This window comes from Pantherophis guttatus, chromosome 4, assembly GCF_059756535.1.
Source record: "Pantherophis guttatus breed Tessera chromosome 4, ASM5975653v1, whole genome shotgun sequence".
Classification (NCBI taxonomy): Eukaryota; Metazoa; Chordata; class Lepidosauria; order Squamata; family Colubridae; genus Pantherophis; species Pantherophis guttatus.
In genome coordinates, this window is record NC_142066.1 from 66,839,419 (window position 1) to 66,851,678 (window position 12,260).

Consider the following 12,260-nt stretch of genomic DNA (forward strand, 5'->3'; position numbering starts at 1 on the left):
CATGTAGCACCTCTACCCAAGGGCCTTTTGAAGCAGCAAAGGGGGAAAAAAGGGGCAGGAAACAGGATGGTTCTCTCCTTCCCAGTCTTTTTCCTTTGCAGAACAGGGAGAGAAGGGCCTGCCCATTTCTGCCCGAGCCAGGCCACTGGGGAAGGAAACGTGCACCTGGCATGCCCTCCCCCCCCAGCAGTAGCAGTGGTGGCACTGGCAGTAGCCCATCCAGCCATCGCTCCCACCATGGCCAAGCTGTATTAACTGTTTTGGCTGACACAGAAACAATTGAAAAAAGTAATAGAACTATTTAGGCTAACATTGCCTTCTTTCCCAGTCCAGCCGTCCCTGATTTTAGACCATTGCCAACCTCAGGAATTTCTCTTGAAGAAGTAAAACATATTACTTGAGGTATTCATGTAATTTCATTTTATTTATTTTGAAACCTAATAATGCAAATATCTATGCAAATTTTGGAAAATGTGGTTGCTGAAAGAGCAAAATCCTGCCTCAAAGTTGCTGTAGTTCAGTGGTTGATCTTGAAGCTTATTCCATATGGTTAGTCAGGTTGGGAGAAAGGGAAGAAAAAAGTCTCTGAGATGCTATCTTTTTCCCCTACTGGAATCCAGTAAGAAAAATACAAACATTTGATTAAAGGTGATTTCCTAGCTGGTGCTGCCAACTTCTGTTGGCATCATTGGCTTCATATTGGCCAATCTATTAAGGAATCTTCTGAAACTCTGGCACACCTCAAGCTTTCTTACCATCTTTTTCTTTAGGGAGTGGACCTCCAGTAGAGTGAACTGTTGTAGTGAGTGTCTTCTTTTATCTCTTAGGAAAAGTTTTTTCCTTTCCTGTAATTTAAAAGCATTTTGAATTGATCTTCTCAGCTGTCTCCTACTAAGATAATTTTTCTCCTTTCTAGTCATCCCTCCTGGTTAAGTTTCTTCTCCTCTTTCCTCCCCCATGCCACTTTGGGTCTGCCTAAACGTGCATCCACAGTTTCAGATTTTTTATTCTTTCCTAAACTCTATCTTGCCTTGTTACTCCTTGGGACAGACACCCTTCATTTCCTTTCTGTACTGACTCCAGATTCTTGGACCAGCAACTTCCTATATCTTCTCTTCACCTCTTCCATTTCCAAGATTCCTACTTTCTCTATTTTTGAATTCTTCCAGAAATGGCACTACACATCAAATTAAACTTTCTTATTTGACTAGCAAACTATGTTTGCATCAGATTTTATTTATCTCCCATTTCTATTGTATCCAATGGTTTTCCAAGCCACATGGTTGTTTTATTTTAAGGGCAAAGCAAAATTTATTGGTTTGCCTAGCCTAATCATATGCCTAGAAATAACAGAAATCAATAGAAATATCAAAGGCTTCATGCAAAGATGAATGGCACAATGAAGATACAGTTCATTGTTGATAGATTGAGAAATTAATATCAAGAGATTAATCTTCCAGGGAAAGCCGCTATCACTATTACTATTTGACATTGCACTGATTCCTCTATCAACTACACTGAACAAGTTAGGCCAGAGTTATCAAACTTCAAAGACATCTGCTAAGCTATCCCATTGATATCCCACATTTTTTACGTGGATGATTTGAAGCTGTATGGAAAAATAACTTGTGAAATAGAATCACCGTTCAACACTCTCCACCTATACAGCCATATATTGCCATTGATTTTGCAATATATTGCAAATGTACCATCCTTACCATCAACAGGGAAAAAAAATGGAAGGAATCAAGATGTACTGTGGAAATATAGGTAGTCCTCGAGTTACAAATGTAATGGAACCTGCCAATTACATTCATAACCTGAGGATTTGTTGGAGTAAGTCACGGAAAATGAACGTGAAAACTGCCTGCTTTCACCCACACATTCGCTAATTGAATGTGCAAATTGTTGAGCGCACATGAGATATCTCAGAGTGGGGAAGGCCATGAGAAGACCTGGTCATAGAACAGATCACCTGCTTAAGACCACCCAAGGCCTCCCCTGATTCACTGAGATATCTCATATTGCTTCTTCCTCCCCCCACATCCTGCCACACTGGGTCACTGACCTTGTGAAGATCTAGTGAGCTATCTCCTCTCCAGCCTCTCTGCCATGCAAGATCATGAAATTGTGCTGCCTCAAAGCATCCCATCTGTTTACAAATGTTTTGCATGGAGACTGGAAGCTTCTGGGTGCAAAGTTCTCATGGCCTGAATTCTCATGAGATCACGGAACCCAGAACATTTCTCTCAGCACAAACCATTTGCAAGGTGTTTGAATCCTGGAAGTGAAATCATCCCACTCTCAAAGAAACTGCAGCACAGAGGAGACAGATCTTCACAAGGTAAGTGAGTCCATTGCAGGGTGAGGTGGGGAAGCAATTGTAGGGAGCAGGGGGGAATAGGCAGGGTGAATGTTGCAATACCTCTGCGGTCATTCATAAGGTGAATGACTGCCATGGTGCTGCAACATTCGTAATTTCGGGACTGTGTTGTAAATACTTGGGGTGGGTTATCCCATAACTTTGAATGGTCACTAAGTGAACTGTCATAACTCAAAGATTACCTGTAACATCAAGAGTCTGGATGAAGATGATCACTGCAAATATCTGGGCATCCTTCAAACCAACCACATCAAGCACACTGAAGTCAAATAGAAGATTAGAAGTGAATATTTTATAAGAATGAAGAAGATTAAATCAAATATCTTTATTACAGTCTTTGACCAGCCAATAAAGTGTCCAATAAAAGAGAAATAGTTTAACACAACAAATTTGTTGTTGTCGAATGGAAAAAATAATATGACAATAAAACAATATATTGAATATATTTTCTCTCTGAAGTCCAAACTCTGAAGAAATATCCTCAAAGCAATTAACACCTGGGCAATTCAGTTGTTATATATACAGCTGAAGCAGTGGACTGGACTCAAGCAAAACTAAAAGCCCTGGATAAGAAGACAAGAAAAATAATGAAAATGAATCATTCCCTTCATCCACACAGTGATACTGGTAAATACCAAAGAACATACCAAAGAAAATAGATGAGCATGGGATGTTGCAAATAAACCAGACAGTTGTAAAAGAAAAAAAGGGTGTTGGAAGCATGTCTGAAGGACAATGAAGAACATGCACTGAAGCTAGTACACTATAAAAGTTTGTTGAGTTCCAGAGAGACCAAAGTGACCAGCCAAATGAAGAACAGAAAAGAGACATGGCAAGGCCAGTATGTGGCCAGTACATTTACATTTAAAAAAAAAAAAATAGCGGGCAAAGCAGATAACACCAAGACGTGGTGACAACTAAGAGCAGGAAAATTGAAGAAAGAGTCAGGGGCTAATTGCAATGTCTACAATCTCCGGAGGTTCTGGAAAGCCCTTAAGACCTGGCTTTGACCCCAGGCCTGGTTCCATGTGTTGAAGGGACCCCTGATATGCATTCCTACTATTGTTATGATTGTTTCAGTCCAGGCTGTCTGTTTTGTTTTGTTTTTAACTGTTTTTACTGTTTTAAGGTTTTGTAAACTACCCAGAGTCTGCTGGAATAGGGCTATAACAGATTATTAGTATAGTTGGTTGCATAGTCAACCAGATGTTTACACTGGATTTGACATTTTATCCACTAATGAGTCCTTTCCAAGGACCTGGCAGATGTTGTTGTTTGATGGTATTAAAGGTACCATTGCAGGATTTAAGCTGTTCAAAGTAAAGCTGCATATAATGGCTCTTGCACATTTCTTTGAAGGCCATCTTCCTTATACTTAGCCTGGTTGATACCCCCAATCACAGAATTGTGAGTGTGGGAATATAATAAAGGAAAAGCCTCCATTTAAACTATCTTTAAGTACTATAGAAAATAAAGGCTATAAATCTCACAAATACTGTGGGTACTTTTCACTATGTATATATCTGAATAACAAATAGAGGCAGTGCATATTCTCTTTGCTGCCATCTAATGATCATCATGATTTTTGCAGTCCCCACTTAGCCACTTTAAAATTAGTTTTTATTAAGCACTATTATTCATCATTTCTGCATGTTGATTCTCAACATTCCTTTTTTTTTTTCAGTTGAGCAACATTTCTTTTAAGTAGTTAATTCATTTTGAAGATACTTATAGGATCTCCATTTTTTGTTGAATGACATAAGCCTGAATAAATGAAAATGCATCTAGGGTAGGCAAACAACTTCCTACAACAATTTTAGGCTGTGAGTTACAAATATACCAAAAGCTGCAAGATTGTATTGTTGTCTCCCTTCCCATCCATCAAATCTTTCTTCTAAAATCTAGTACAAAAATAAAGACTGTAGCATTAAAAAAAAAAAAAAGTAAAATGGCTGCATACAAGCTAGTACTGGAGTTTTAGGATGATATTCATTTTATTTTGTGTATCTTCTAGACAGTGATTTTAATGTTATGTAAATACATCTGGCAATTTCTAATCTTTATTGAAATGCAAGTGTCAAAGCTCTTCTGTAGTACAGGTTACCAATGATAAAAACAAGATTTGTTTTATACAAGGAAGAGCATGATTACCAGCTTTAGAAATTCAGTTTTTTCCAACTTCGTTACAAATTTAAACTAAGACAAGACAGTGCAATAGAAATGAGGGGGTGGGGGTAATAGCATCAGAAAATCAAGTATTGTTAAAAAAAAAAGTTTGACAGGAATTGTTTTCCTTCCTTCCCTAAGTCCATCAAGATATACCAGCATTCTATTGCATGGGGAAAGCCTCTATTAATTGTCCAAATTAATACATTTAAAACTGGCAGGAATAGCCAACACCCAAGAAGATAGGCTCAAAATCCTTATAGATCTCGACAGGTTTTTTTCAGTACTGGGCCATATCTAATAAAATAAAAGTCAATGCTGAGAAAAGGCAAGAAAAACTAGTTGTACAGGTACAGATAAGGTGAAACCTGGCTCAACAGCAGTAACTGTGAGAGGGTCTTGAAGTCCTAGTGGACCATCACTTAAATATGAGCCAACACTATGCCGCAGCAACCAAAAAAGCCAATGCAACCCTAGGCTACACTAACAGAAGGAAGAATCAAGAATGATTCTTGATTCTTGAAGTATTAGTAATGCTTTATAAAGCCTTACTATCACTTTATAAAGCCTTAGTAAGACTACACTTAGAATGCTACATCCAGTTGTTGTCACCATTTTATAAAAAAGATGTTGAGATTTTGGAAAGAATGCAGAGAAGAGCAACAAAGATGATTAGAAGTCTGGAGGCTAAAACATATGAATTGGATTTGTCTAGTCTAGTGCATAGAAGAAGAAGAAATTTCCTGATAGTGAGAACAATTAACCAGTGGAACAGCTTGTCTTCAGAAATTGTGGGTACTCCATCGCTGGAGATTTTTAAGAAGAGACTGGATAGCCACTAGTCTGGAATGATATAGGTCTCCTGTAGGACACCTCTAAGGTCCTTTCCAACTCTGCTACTCTGTTAAATTATACATTGCTGTTAAACTTGTCTTTTTAAATGGAAGCCCAAAGGATATTTCCAGATGCATTGGCTTAGTTTTTGCATGGGTAATTCTTAAGGAAATAGTGATGAGTAAGTAATTCTTATTGGCAATCATGCTGAACAAAACAAAGGCAATCTGTCTAATCTCGTGTGACTGAACTCATCAAATGTCTATCCAATCATTAGCATAGTCTTTTGATAGTAGGAACTAGCCAAAAAGTGGTAGGAAGTTCACCAAAGAATTTTATTTAGGATAAATAGAAGCTGGAGATGTCCCTTGTCTCATTCCCTAAATAACAGAATAATAGAGTTGGACAGGATCTTGGAGGTCTTCTAAGCCAATCCCCTGCTCAAGCAAGAAGACCCTATAGAATTCCAAATAAGTGGTTGTCCAATCTCTTCTTAAAAGCCTACAGGGAAGGAGCACCCACAATTCTCTTTTTCCTGGGGGGTGAAGGCTCTGCATCTTGTGACCAGTGCACTCATAGAATGTGGTCAGATCAATCTCAACTTCACTGGCCAGGTCATACCAACCCTGAAGGTCTCTAGGAGCCCCCTGGGACAGGCAGGCAGGTATACTACAGCTCTCAGCTTAGCTCCTCTTGGAAGTGGTCCATTAAAAGCCATCAGGGCCAGTCTCCCAGCTGGCTAGCCAGCCTCCAGGAACTTTTGGATATACTCCACCACTGGCCACTTCCCCTGTTTGATAGCTTGGATGTGGCTTGCCACTCAGCTGTCTGCCAATTGGTCCTTAAACTGTCTTCATAGGGTTTGCATGAAGAGGTCAAATCAATGTAATTCATTGGTGTCATCATTCTATAGGGCCACTAGCCAATTCATCACATTCCTGTCCAATGCCAGGGCCATGCAGTCCACTCTGGCCACATCATCTGGGTAAAATGCTCTACACCACCCCATGTAGTGCCAGATGTGGGCCAGGAAATACCCCAATCGCTTCAAGCTCCGATTGCACTTCAACACAAGGGGAGGAGGTTGGTGATCTCCCTGAATTTGGGGAGCTCCTAGTGCTGGTGGGGCCATCGGTGCCTGGACTGCTGCATGTGCTGGTGGAGTCGCTGGAACCAATGCAGCTGTGATGGGTGCCACTGCTGCTACTGCAGGTGTTACTGACATTGGGGCCAGCTTCTCCTTGAGGACCATCTCATACCTTAAGCTCCTGGAGCCTCCCTCTTGGATGGTCAAGTGCTAGGTCAGGTACTGAGACTAGGAGCTCTTGGATGTTTGGATCATCCCACTCTGAGACTTGTCAGGTTGGGATATGACCCCCTTAGACAACATTCACTCTGGGGGTATGGGCTCTTTTGGCTCATCCAACCCTCTGACCACTGGGCTCATACCCTTCTTTCCGATCCTCTGGGGCCACTGGTCTTCCTCCCACTCAAACTCTATTTGGCCAGTCTGGGTTCCCTACTGGATCCCTGAGGCCTTGGGCTCTCCTTTTGGCCTAATGTCCCTCTTTCTCAGTGGTGAAATCTGAACCGGTTTGCTACCAATTCGCTGGCCTTGCATGCTACACGCAAAGTGTGCACTGTGTGCACGCATGTGGAGTTTGCACCAAACACGCGCTGTGCATGCATGCACATTATGCATCAAAAGGTGGCTTGGGAAAGTAAGTAGAAGAGCTGGGGGGGAATCAGCTGTGGTGCGTGATCTTGGGAACCTTTTAAAAACTTTTTAAAAGCATTTTTTACTACCAGTTCGGGTGAATAGGTAGTAAAAAAATGCTTTAAAAAAGTAAAAAAAAAAAGAGGTTCCGATGATCGCATGGCACAGCTGTGATCTTGGGAACCTTTTTTTTACCTTTTAAAGCATTTTTTTACTACAGGTTCGGGTGAATAGGTAGTAAAAAGATGCTTTAAAAAAGTAAAAAAAAAGGCTCGGATGATCACAATTATGCCACATGATCCTCCAAGCCTTTTCTCTCTTTTTAAAAGCATTCTTTTACTACCTATTCGCCCAAACCGGTAATAAAAAAATGCTTAAATTTTTTTTAAAAAAAAATTCCAATGATCGTGTATTGCTCAACTGATCATCAGAACTTTTTTTTTTACATTTTTTTTTTTTACTACCGGTTTGGTGAACTAGTAGCATTTTTTACTACCAGTTCGGGCGAACTGGCCCAAACCGGTAGCATTTCACCCTTGCTCTTTCTCTCTGGCTCCTTTCAAGAGAAGAACATGTTCACAAAATCTCCATGATAGGTGAGCTCTCTGGGTAGATTGCTGTTTCACATCCATCTTAATGTCAACTGACCCAACTTGGTCAGTTAGAAAAGAAAGATTTTTGAGCCCATGATTAAGCCAAAAGTACACTTTACTAAAGCCAAGAGGTTACAGAAGAAGCAAAGCTGGATCTGATGTTTTTGCGCCAAAAGCATATGGATAACTTTCTCCTGTTCCCACCTTTCACCCTGATTATCAACAAGCTAGTTTAGCTTGTTTACTTAGGTACTAACAAATTGTTTGGGTAATGGTCCCAGTCTTTGTGGGCTGGATGGTTCTGCATTCCATAGTGTGACCTTGGAACAGCTAGTGGTGGGACAGTCTGATGCTTAGTTTTGATTCTTCTAATCCTCCCTTATATCACCCTGCAGTTCTCCCACCCCGTTAAGTGAGACAGCAGGCAATGCATAGCATAGCAGGATGGCAATCCTGACAGTCAACTAGGACCTCAAGACCTTTCAGTTACTACTATTGAGCCAAGTTTCATCTAAACTGTACCTGTACATTTGGTTTTTCTTGCCTAAGTATAAAACTTTACTTTTCTCTCCATTAAATTTCATTTTGTTAGATAGGGCTCAGTGTTCAAGTATGTCAAGCCCCTTCTGGATCTTGAGCCTATATTCTGGAGTGCTGGCTATTCCTGCCAGCTTAGTGTTGTCTGCAAATTTAATGAGTTCCCTTTCTGTTCCCTCATTTAAATCGTTTATGAAGATATTGAAAAGTACTGGCCTAAGATCAACTCTTTTCCAGCCCTATGGTAGTTCTCCTGTGCTCCAGGATCTTTGAAAGATATGCTTCAATGGTTTTGAGATCGTGTTTGCCAGCTCCTGGCAGAATTTTTGGCAGATGGAAGAAGGATGTACATGCCCTGAGAACAAGGATTAATTTTGAAGGAGGACATGTTGCCTGGCATTTAATTTGAAGGACCAGGGATAAAGATATGAACCTAGAGAGCTCTAGTATATTTGGCAATATTTCCCAGAGGGAAGCCATGATATCACTGGGTTGTCACAAAATTACACTTAACATTATTTTTTAAGTAAACATATTAAGAACTAAAAGCATGAGTATATGAAGTCATCTTTTGTTCAGGCTTAGGACAGCTTATTTGGGAATTAAAGGTAGAATGCATAATCTAAGGCTAAGGTCTTTTCCAGCCCTGAAATCTTTTATCATGAGATATTTAAAGTTGGGACTCTTGTGGTTATAACCACATTGATATAAGGCTAAACAATTTTGGGACAAAAAGGAAAGGAAGGAAGGAAGGAAGGAAGGAAGGAAGGAAGGAAGGAAGGAAGGAAGGGAATGAAAAGAGAAAGAGAAAAAGGAAGGAAGGAAGGAAGGAAGGAAAGGGAATGAAAAGAGAAAGAGAAAAAGGAAGGAAGGAAGGAAAGAAGGAAGGAAAGGAAGACTAACGAACAAAAAAATAAATATGGATTGGATTGGACGGAACTACATTTTAGGTTAAATGCAGTGTGAGACTCAACTGGTTCGCACCACTTCAGCCAAAGCAAACTGAATGCAGCTGGCAGCATGACTTTCGCTCATCTTTTTCTGGGCGCAGGGCTTCTGCTTGTTGGCACTGGCAGCAGGTGGAAGCAGAAGCATGGGAGAGGCAGGCAATCCCAATGCCCTGTGCTGGTGTTCGGTGGGGCCACAGGTAAACTGAGAGACAGTGGGATGGAGTGCTACAGACGCCTTTTGCTTGCCCTTTTGCCTGGCTTCCCTCCTCCTGCTACTTGCACTCTCCCTTCCCGGTCTAGCTTGATGCAGGAGGAAGCTCACAATTGCCCTTTCCAAGCCCCCTGTCAGTAAAGCTGGGCGCCAGTGAGGGCTGGCTTTTTGCCTAGGTTTATCCGGCTGTCGGGGGTGGGGGGACAAACAGGGCCTGGGGAGGAAGCTGTTTTCCTTGGCTTGGAAAGAGCAATTGTGAGCTTCCGCCTACTGGGAAGGGGAGGTATTGTGGAGGGAGGGTGCAAGCAGTGGGAGGAGGGAAGCCAGGCAAAAGGGTGACTGAGGGGCATCCACAGCATGCTGTAGCGCATGCACGTTCCCTCAGTCTGGCAGACTTTCTAAGGTAGGGGGAGAGAGAGAGAGATCCGATCCAATCTTTGAGAGTTATATCAGGGCTGGCGGCAGTGTTCTCTCTCTCTCTCTCTCTCTCACACACACACACACACACACACACACACACACACACACACGTATGTTGGATCTTTCTTTCTTCCTTCCCACCCCACCCACCAGAGACCCCTAGATTCCCTCCCCAACACCGCCTGGCCCATACAGGCACCACCCACATGAGTGTCGTAAAGTTGGCCACGTCCACTCAGTCACATGACACCCAGCCACGCCCACCCAGTCAAATGACCACTAAGCCATCTCCAGAGAACCGGTTGTTAAAAAATTTGAATCCTACCACTGGTCAAATGGATATGGAAGCCAAATATGAATCTTACTCAGACCAAGTCCTGAATCACCATGAGCTAAGTTTCAATGTAGCCAATTCAAGACATTTCTATACAGCACCATTTCCATACCTAAATCTCTGATTGTACAATCATTTAAACAATCATCTTCAGCTTTGCATACCTTAGAATGAGTATATCACAAGGAACATCATGAATAAATCAGTTCTCTTCCTCCAGCTGACCACAAAAATCTTCATTCAGTTACACCATAATTTACTACATGTCCTGAAACAATAAAAATTTTCTACCAGCATTTCTCATTAAATGGCCTATAAAATAATTTCTAATCACTGTATTACTTATTCATTTAGAACATTTAATTGGCTACCAAGCGTGTAAAATAAATTTAAAGAAAAACAATGAAAAATACAATTAAAAGCAAGCATAATAAATACAAAAGTTGCATTGCTAACACAGATACATCAAACGCCACTTAACGCTTGAGAGAAATAATCAGATTCTTATGGGGTTAGTCCAGAAGGGTTAGGCCCACCTAGCTCTCAATGGGGAAGCTGTTCCATAGGCAGGCACTGCAATAGAGAAGGTACTTCCTTCTCTATTACATAATGACACGATTTTATATCTACAAAATGGCAATGGATAGATTTTAGTAAGAGAAGATGGAGCAGGCCCATCCTATTGGATTTGGTGAGGTGGGTAGAAATGACTGAGATTTTTGTTATTCCAGGATCTATTGCAGCCTGATGAAATGCACTACTTAAATAATATTATTTGTTCCTCATTCTCAATGTTTTGTAGTCAACAGAAATGAAGACATTCATATATATTTTTCAAACTAACTTTGAGGTTTGATGAATGACAAGTTTGTGACAGCTATGGTACACTTGTTTCAAGGAACTATCATGTTTCAAGGAATTATCCCTTTTTTAGAATGAAAAATATTTCAAGTAAATAAGAAATGCTCTATTACTTTTCAAAGTTACAAAAAAATCACTGCACCTTTTTCTGTCTTCCTCAGTCTTGAGGAATGAACTAGGATAATTCAGGAACTGTTGTTTTATATGGAAAGTCTTTACAAAGCAGTCAAAGTTAAACCTGTGGGCCAGAGAGCAAATTACATTGCGATAGATACTACAGTTCCCAAGAACCTTGGGTTGTGAGCTAAACTTTCACAATTGCTTCTGTGAAATATTAGAGGATAGTGACTAATCCTTGAGCACATAACAGTCCAGCTTGTAAAGAAAGTCTTGCTTTTTCCAAACTTAACCATTTTTGGCTTCATCAAGGTATTTTCTTCTATTCCACCTTAATAAATAAAAAAAAAACTGATCAACAAATAAAAATTATTGTAAAAATGCAATTACAGTATGAGGAAAAATATACCAGGATAAATGTTCTTCAACTAAACAGAACTAAACTGCTGGAACAAGGGATCAGGCTGTCATGAGAACATTGATTTCTAGATCATGATTTTCACTACGTATAGGACAGAATACGTTACAAGTAAATTGCTAAATCAAACAATGTGCCATCATGAGAACTTTCATTTCTAGATCATGGTTTACATTATCTACATGAAAAATGTCCAGCAAGAGATAGATTGCACTTCACAAAGACTGGCAAGATTGTGTTTGGGAAATAACTGGCTCAGCTTACCCAAATTATACCTGGAGGGTGAAGGAGACCAATTTACAGGACTAACCCCAAATCATAAAGCCCAAGAAAACAAAGCAAATAATGAGAAGGGGGTAAGAAAGAGACACACAAGTATTAATCAGGTGAAGCAGAAAGCAAACTCAGGGTTAACTATAAAAGGCTCAGATGTCTATATAACTAATGCTCATAGTATGGGGAACAAACAATGAGAGTTTGAAATCCTAGTCCAAGAGGGTAGATAAGATATTGTTGCCATTATTGAAACATGGTGGGATGGAACCCACAATTGGAAGACATAACTAGAAGGATATAAACTGTTCAAAAGAATCAGACTCAACAATAGAGGAGGAGGTTGCATTGTATGTAAGGAATTACTACACTTCTACAGAAACGCACACTAGTAAGAATGAAACTCTCTTGAAAGTATCTGGATAAATATCATAGAAAAAATAAAT

The 12,260-nt window shown here is 40.3% G+C and overlaps 1 long non-coding RNA gene across 1 annotated transcript in view; it reads right to left on the minus strand.

Moving 5' to 3' along the window:
* Positions 1 to 405: 405 nt before the first annotated feature.
* The window catches only part of LOC117664946 (uncharacterized), a 40,196-nt gene continuing 28,341 nt past the window's right edge, over positions 406 to 12,260 (minus strand). Inside the window, exons 3-5 of the long non-coding RNA XR_004591205.3 lie at positions 10,310 to 10,413; positions 2,566 to 2,642; positions 406 to 845 (exon numbers count right to left, since the gene is read on the minus strand). This is a non-coding gene — a long non-coding RNA (uncharacterized LOC117664946). The remainder of the gene's footprint in view (positions 846 to 2,565; positions 2,643 to 10,309; positions 10,414 to 12,260) is intronic.